Genomic DNA, 9,080 nt, shown 5'->3' on the forward strand with positions numbered 1-9,080 from the left:
TACAGACACCTGTGTGTCTTTCACACTATATAAATGAGTCATCTCACAGTGTTTGTCATTATACCCTGATGAAGACAACTTTCTTGTCGAAACGTTGGACATAAACATTTTTACATCCGAGGTCCTAGAGTGCTCGGCTCTCCTTTATGTTTTTAAGTGTTCCACTCCACTAACCAGCACCTTGCCTAAATAGATGTGCGTTTTTTTCACCTCTAGACTTTCCTCTGACAGTGCCTATTATATAGGTCCTTGGATGGCAGGAAGCTTGGCCCCAGTTATACATTTACATTTAAGTCATTTAGCAGACGCTCTTATCCAGAGCGACTTACAAATTGGTGCATTCACCTTATGACATCCAGTAGAATAGTCACTTTACAATAGTGCATCTAAATCTTAAAGGGGGGGGGGTGAGAAGAATTACTTATCCTATGCTAGGTATTCCTTAAAGAGGTGGGGTTTCAGGTGTCTCCGGAAGGTGGTGATTGACTCTGCTGTCCTGGCGTCGTGAGGGAGTTTGTTCCACCATTGGGGGGCCAGAGCAGCGAACAGTTTTGACTGGGCTGAGCGGGAACTGTACTTCCTCAGTGGTAGGGAGGCGAGCAGGCCAGAGGTGGATGAACGCAGTGCCCTTGTTTGGGTGTAGGGCCTGATCAGAGCCTGGAGGTACTGAGGTGCCGTTCCCCTCACAGCTCCGTAGGCAAGCACCATGGTCTTGTAGCAGATGCGAGCTTCAACTGGAAGCCAGTGGAGAGAGCGGAGGAGCGGGGTGACGTGAGAGAACTTGGGAAGGTTGAACACCAGACGGGCTGCGGCGTTCTGGATGAGTTGTAGGGGTTTAATGGCACAGGCAGGGAGCCCAGCCAACAGCGAGTTGCAGTAGTCCAGACGGGAGATGACAAGTGCCTGGATTAGGACCTGCGCCGCTTCCTGTGTGAGGCAGGGTCGTACTCTGCGGATGTTGTAGAGCATGAACCTACAGGAACGGGCCACCGCCTTGATGTTAGTTGAGAACGACAGGGTGTTGTCCAGGATCACGCCAAGGTTCTTAGCGCTCTGGGAGGAGGACACAATGGAGTTGTCAACCGTGATGGCGAGATCATGGAACGGGCAGTCCTTCCCCGGGAGGAAGAGCAGCTCCATCTTGCTGAGGTTCAGCTTGAGGTGGTGATCCGTCATCCACACTGATATGTCTGCCAGACATCCAGAGATGCGATTCGCCACCTGGTCATCAGAAGGGGAAAGGAGAAGATTAATTGTGTGTCGTCTGCATAGCAATGATAGGAGAGACCATGTGAGGTTATGACAGAGCCAAGTGACTTGGTGTATAGCGAGAATAGGAGAGGGCCTAGAACAGAGCCCTGGGGGACACCAGTGGTGAGAGCGCGTGGTGAGGAGACAGATTCTCGCCACGCCACCTGGTAGGAGCGACCTGTCAGGTAGGACGCAATCCAAGCGTGGGCCGCGCCGGAGATGCCCAACTCGGAGAGGGTGGAGAGGAGGATCTGATGGTTCACAGTATCGAAGGCAGCCGATAGGTCTAGAAGGATGAGAGCAGAGGAGAGAGTTAGCTTTAGCGGTGCGGAGCGCCTCCGTGATACAGAGAAGAGCAGTCTCAGTTGAATGACTAGTCTTGAAACCTGACTGATTTGGATCAAGAAGGTCATTCAGAGAGAGATAGCGGGAGAGCTGGCCAAGGACGGCACGTTCAAGAGTTTTGGAGAGAAAAGAAAGAAGGGATACTGGTCTGTAGTTGTTGACATCGGAGGGATTGAGTGTAGGTTTTTTCAGAAGGGGTGCAACTCTCGCTCTCTTGAGGACGGAAGGGACGTAGCCAGCGGTCAGGGATGAGTTGATGAGCGAGGTGAGGTAGGGGAGAAGGTCTCCGGAAATGGTCTGGAGAAGAGAGGAGGGGATAGGGTCAAGCGGGCAGGTTGTTGGGCGGCCGGCCGTCACAAGACGCGAGACGCGATTTCATCTGGAGAGAGAGGGGAGAAAGAGGTCAGAGCACAGGGTAGGGCAGTGTGAGCAGAACCAGCGGTGCCGTTTGACTTAGCAAACGAGGATCGGATGTCGTCGACCTTCTTTTCAAAATGGTTGACGAAGTCATCTGCAGAGAGGGAGGAGGGGGGAGGGGGAGGAGGATTCAGGAGTGAGGAGAAGGTGGCAAAGAGCTTCCTAGGGTTAGAGGCAGATGCTTGGAATTTAGAGTGGTAGAAAATGGCTTTAGCAGCAGAGACAGAGGAGGAAAATGTAGAGAGGAGGTAGTGAAAGGATGCCAGGTCCGCAGGGAGGCGAGTTTTCCTCCATTTCCGCTCAGCTGCCCGGTACCCTGTTCTGTGAGCTCGCAATGAGTCGTCGAGCCACGGGGCGGGAGGGGAGGACCGCGCCGGCCTGGAGGATAGGGGACATAGAGAGTCAAAGGATGCAGAAAGGGAGGAGAGGAGGGTTGAGGAGGCAGAATCAGGAGATAGGTTGGAGAAGGTATGAGCAGAGGGAAGAGATGATAGGATGGAAGAGGAGAGAGTAGCGGGGGAGAGAGAGCGAAGGTTGGGACGGCGCGATTCCATCCGAGTAGGGGCAGTGTGGGAGGTGTTAGATGAGAGCGAGAGGGAAAAGGATACAAGGTAGTGGTCGGAGACTTGGAGGGGAGTTGCAATGAGGTTAGTGGAAGAACAGCATCTAGTAAAGATGAGGTCGAGCGTATTGCCTGCCTTGTGAGTAGGGGGGGAGGTGAGAGGGTGAGGTCAAAAGAGGAGAGGAGTGGAAAGAAGGAGGCAGAGAGGAATGAGTCAAAGGTAGACGTGGGGAGGTTAAAGTCGCCCAGCACTGTGAGAGGTGAGCCGTCCTCAGGAAAGGAGCTTATCAAGGTATCAAGCTCATTGATGAACTCTGTACTGGGCTGTACACCCTACCCTTTGTAGTGCCTTAAGGTCAGATGCCGAGCAGTTGCCATACCAGTCGATGATGCAACAGGTCTTGGGGCGGCAGCGTAGCCTAGTGGTTAGAGTGTTGGACTAGTAACCGGAAGGTTGCAAGTTCAAACCCCTGAGCTGACAAGGTACAAATCTGTCGTTCTGCCCCTGAACAGGCAGTTAACCCACTAGGCCGTCATTGAAAATAGGGCTAGGCAGAATACTGCCCCCTTTGGAGGAATTGCGTGCCCATAGTAAACAGAAAAAACATCTGTCCAAAATTGCTAATATATGCATATAATTATTATTGAATAGAAAACACTCTAAAGCTTCTAAAACTGTTCAAATTATGTCTGTATATAAAGCAGAACTCTCAGGGCAGCCATTCTCCCAAACTCTCTCTTGTCATCTGAAAAGTTGGGCCAACTTTGACTTCATCGCCCCCACCCTTCCCAACCAGCTACGGATCTGGTAACAGTTTCTATCTCTTCAGCGCGATGTCTCCTTTCAACGGGGCATTTCATTGTGAGAATCGCGCGCTCCCTCGCCCTTTGGCGGGCTAAAATCTTCGGGTCACGAGAAAATACATGTACTCTCATGCGCGCGTCGGGTCTGGAGCTCTCTTTGGTACAAATCTGTCGTTCTGCCCCTGAACAGGCAGTTAACCCACTAGGCCGTCATTGAAAATAGGGCTAGGCAGAATACTGCCCCCTTTGGAGGAATTGCGTGCCCATAGTAAACAGAAAAACATCTGTCCAAAATTGCTAATATATGCATATAATTATTATTGAATAGAAAACACTCTAAAGCTTCTAAAACCGTTCAAATTATGTCTGTATGTAAAGCAGAACTCTCAGGGCAGCCATTCTCCCAAACTCTCTCTTGTCATCTGAAAAGTTGGGCCAACTTTGACTTCATCGCCCCCACCCTTCCCAACCAGCTACGGATCTGGTAACAGTTTCTATCTCTTCAGCGCGATGTCTCCTTTCAACGGGGCATTTCATTGTGAGAATCGCGCGCTCCCTCGCCCTTTGGCGGGCTAAAATCTTCGGGTCACGAGAAAATACATGTACTCTCATGCGCGCGTCGGGTCTGGAGCTCTCTTTGGTACAAATCTGTCGTTCTGCCCCTGAACAGGCAGTTAACCCACTAGGCCGTCATTGAAAATAGGGCTAGGCAGAATACTGCCCCCTTTGGAGGAATTGCGTGCCCATAGTAAACAGAAAAAACATCTGTCCAAAATTGCTAATATATGCATATAATTATTATTGAATAGAAAACACTCTAAAGCTTCTAAAACCGTTCAAATTATGTCTGTATGTAAAGCAGAACTCTCAGGGCAGCCATTCTCCCAAACTCTCTCTTGTCATCTGAAAAGTTGGGCCAACTTTGACTTCATCGCCCCCACCCTTCCCAACCAGCTACGGATCTGGTAACAGTTTCTATCTCTTCAGCGCGATGTCTCCTTTCAACGGGGCATTTCATTGTGAGAATTGCGCGCTCCCTCGCCCTTTGGCGGGCTAAAATCTTCGGGTCACGAGAAAATACATGTACTCTCATGCGCGCGTCGGGTCTGGAGCTCTCTTTGTTCCAGGATTCACCAAACGATGTCGGTTTGTCTGTTCGAGCTGATATTTGTTTTGCACGTTTAGATCATCCTTAAGCTTGATTCTGCACTTAGTTTGACCAGTTTAGTCGACATATAATATGTAATTTGTAAGTTTTGATGCGCATCCACTAGAATTTTGGCTGCATTTCAGACGGAATTTGTCGCGTTTGATAACCCAAAGACAGACTTGAAAGCTAAACGCAGTTTTTGGTAAGTATGACTCCTTCCACGTCTTCTGATCGAAGAACATCAAAGGTAAGGGAATATTTATGTGGTAATTTTGTGTTTCTGTGGACTCCAACCTAGAGGAGACATACTGCTAATGTCTGAGCGCCGTCTCATATTATAGCCTAGTGAACAAATTCTGTAACGTTAAAAATAAATGTAACACAGCGGTTGCATTAAGAAGAAGTGTATATTTCTAACTGACTTGCCTAGTTAAATAAAGGTTAAAAAAAAGGTCAATCCATGCAGCTGTAGAATCGTTTGAGGATCTGGGGACTCATGCCAAATCTTTTCAGTCTCCTGAGGGGGAAAAGGTGTTGTCGTTCTGTCATGACATTGCCCTCTTTGGGTAGGTCACCACCAAGCCACAGAAAAACACAGCCATTTTTTACAGCCAAAGAGCGGAGTCACAAAAAGCAGAAATAGAGATAAAATGAATCACTAACCTTTGATGATCTTCATCAGATGACACTCATAGGACTTAATGTTACACAATACATGTATGTGTTGTTTGATAAAGTGCATATTTATATCAAAAACATTGGCGCATTATGTTCAGTAGTTCTAAAACATGCGATGATATTACATCAATTTACAGAAATACTCATAATAAACATTGATAAAGATATGACTATTATACATGGAACTTTATCCTTAATTAACCTTCTTCCCACGGTGTATCCCAAATACTCTGTTTCCTCTAACCCCACCTAACACTTGGCAGAGTTTGCCGTGAGCCCTGCCTTCCTAAGTGCATCTAACACTGCCTTTACCCTGGGTAAGTGGGATTCCCAATCTGGGCTGTAGATCCCCACATCATCTAAATAAGCTGCGGCATACGCTTGGTGCGGTTTTAGGACCTTGTCCATGAGCCGTTGAAAGGTGGCTGGGGCCCTGTGTAAGCCGAATGGCATGACGGTGTATTGAAACAAACCGTCAGGGGTAGCAAAGGCTGCCTTTTCTTAGGCTCTGGGGGTCAGAGGAATTTGCCAGTACCCTTTGGTTAGGTCCAGGGTCGTAATGTACCAACCAATTTTCTCCAGTATTTCATCTACTAGGGGCATGGGGTAAGCATCAAACTTGGAGAGTTCATTTACCTTCCGAAAGTCGTTACAGAGCCGCAAAGACCCATCGGGCTTGGAGACCATCACAATTCGGCTAGACCACTCACTATGTGAATCTTCGATCACTCCAGCTGCCAACATTTTCTCCATCTCTGCTCTAATTGCGGCCTGTCGAGCCTGTTGAGCCTCAGGTAGCCAATATGGCCTCTTGCTCACTTTTCTCCCTGGTAGGGAAACGATATCATGAGCCGTAACCTCAGTTCGGCCAGGTCCTTCTGAAAACACATCTCTATTTTTCTGGATGTGCCACTGGTGTGTGCCGCTGGTGCTCTTGTGCTTGTCTCATGTGCTCTGTGACGATGGGCATGACTGTGGCTATCCTGTCTTGCATTGCCGTGACGTGCTCTACGACACTAGTATACGGGGGGGATTGGTGCTCCCAGGTTTTGCGGGCGATGTCTAAGTTTCCTTGTGGGTGCCTCCCATTTACCAGCTCAAAGGGGGAAAACCCAAGCGAGGCTTGATGAACCTCTAACTTCTTGTGACTCTCAAACCAGGGTCCGGGAGCGAAATTATCGCCTGACACTAATTAACATAACGCATCGGACACAAATCTTCCTAGAAAATCTTCCTATTAATGAAAATCACAAGTGAAATATATTGGAACACAGCTTAGCCTTTTGCTAATCACCCTGTCATCTCAGATTTTCAAAATATGCTTTACAGCCAAAGCTAGACAAGCATTTGTGTAAGTTTATCATAGACTAGCATAGCATTATGCCTTGCTAGCTGCAGGCAACCTTGTCATGAAAATCAGAAAAGCAATCAAATTAAATCATTTACCTTTTATGAACTGCGGATGTTTTCACTCACGAGACTCCCAGGTAGATAGCTAAAGTGTCACGCCTTGGTCTTAGTATTTTGTGTTTTCTTTAATTATTTGTTCAGGCCAGGGTGTGACATGGGTTTATTGCATTGTCGTATTGGGGTTTTTGTAGGCATTGGGATTGTGGTTGATTAGGGGTGTGTCTAGTATAGGCTTGGCTGCCTGAGGTGGTTCTCAATCAGAGTCAGGTGATTCTTGTTGTCTCTGATGGGGAACCGTCTTTAGGTAGCCTGGGTTTCACTTTGTATTTCGTGGGTGATTGTTCCTGTCTCTGTGTAGTTTCACCAGATAGGCTGTAATTAGGTTTCACGTTCCGTTTTGTTGTTTTGTATTTGTATCAGTTATTTCATGTACCGCGATTCATTCATTAAAGACATGAATAACCACCACGCTGCATTTCGGTCTGACTCTCTTTCAACAAACGAAGAACGCCGTTACATAAAGTTCATTTTTTCCCAAAATATAATTTTTGTATGCGAAATAGCTCCGTTTGTTCTTCACGTTTGGCTAAGAAATCGCCCGGAAATTGCAGTCACGCAAACGGCGAAAAATATTCCAAATTAGCTCCATAATATCGACAGAAACATGGCAAACATTGTTTATAATCAATCCTCAAGGTGTTTTTCTTATATCTATTCAATAATATATCCGTCGGGACAATTCGTTTTTCAGTAGGACCGATTGGAGTAATCGCTACCTCTGTATTTTATGCGAGTCACCCTGGGAGCCATCATGTGACCACTTACGCAATGTAGCCGCCTATGGCTATTCTTCAACATAAATGCGTAAAACTACGTCACAATGCTGTAGACACCTTGGGGAATATGTAGAAAGCGTAAGCTCGTTGATAGGACATTCACAGCTCACTCAGGACTCATTGGAACACAGCGCTTTCAAAATATGAGGCTTTCGCCTGCAACATAAGTTCTGTTATACTCACAGACAATATCTTTACAGTTTTGGAAACGTTAGAGTGTTTCCTATCCAAAGCTGTCAATTACATGCATATTCTAGCATCTTGTCCTGACAAAATATCCCGTTTAAAACGGGAACGTTTTTTTTCCAAAAATGAAAATACTGCACCCTATTACCAACAGGTTAATGGCAAACATCAGATACGGCAACATGAAATCCCAGTTTTTCCCATCCTTATCGATTGCTTTCAGGGTTCAGTTGAATCTCTCAACCAGCCCGTCCGTCTATGGATGGTAAACCAATGTCCTCAACATTTTTTTTATTATTTTTTTATTTTTTTATTTCACCTTTATTTAACCAGGTAGGCAAGTTGAGAACAAGTTCTCATTTACAATTGCGACCTGGCCAAGATAAAGCAAAGCAGTTCGACAGATATAACGACACAGAGTTACACATGGAGTAAAACAAACATACAGTTAATAATACAGTATAAACAAGTACATATACAATGTGAGCAAATGAGGTGAGAAGGGAGGTAAAGGCAAAAAAGGCCATGGCGGCAAAGTAAATACAATATAGCAAGTAAAACACTGGAATGGTAGTTTTGCAATGGAGGAATGTGCAAAGTAGAAATAAAAATAATGGGGTGCAAAGGAGCAAAATCAATTAATTAATTAAATACAGTTGGGAAAGAGGTAGTTGTTTGGGCTAAATTATAGGTGGGATATGTACAGGTGCAGTAATCTGTAAGATGCTCTGACAGTTGGTGCTTAAAGCTAGTGAGGGAGATAAGTTTTTCCAGTTTCAGAGATTTTTGTAGTTCGTTCCAGTCATTGGCAGCAGAGAACTGGAAGGAGAGGCGGCCAAAGAAAGAATTGGTTTTGGGGGTGACTAGAGAGATATACCTGCTGGAGCCTGTGTTCTACAGGTGGGAGATGCTATGGTGACCAGCGAGCTGAGATAAGGGGGGATAATGTTGTTTACTTTGGGAATGTTATTTTTCCAAATATACAAATAGTGCCCCCTAGAGGTTAACACAGTACATGCATACCATATATCAGATTTTTCGTTTCCACGGAGGTTACATTGCATTGGCTCTTCTTTAATAGGGCAGTAGGCTGCAATATGTCCTGGTCGATGTAACAGATAATAGGGTTTCGGGCGGGGAGACACCCTCAACCCCCGGTCCCGTTTTCCGGCTTTGTCCGTAGTGTCTTGGCCCCATTGTGATTCTTTCCTCATGGCCCCACGCTGCTCTCTTCCCCCTCCAAATGCTGGGACAGTCTTACCCTGTTTGCTGGTTCGCCCAGGCCTGGGGAATGGGGAACTTTTCTCCTGTGCCTGCTCAGCTGTTCCTGCCGTACAATACCGTTCAACCAGGCCCACGAGATGGCCGGCGGAAAGTACTGGCCATCCAATCGTCAAACTTCTTGGGGTAAACCTCACTGAAACTGGTTGAGTATGCTGGT

This window comes from Oncorhynchus keta, chromosome 1 (genome assembly GCF_023373465.1).
Source record: "Oncorhynchus keta strain PuntledgeMale-10-30-2019 chromosome 1, Oket_V2, whole genome shotgun sequence".
Classification (NCBI taxonomy): domain Eukaryota; kingdom Metazoa; phylum Chordata; class Actinopteri; order Salmoniformes; family Salmonidae; genus Oncorhynchus; species Oncorhynchus keta.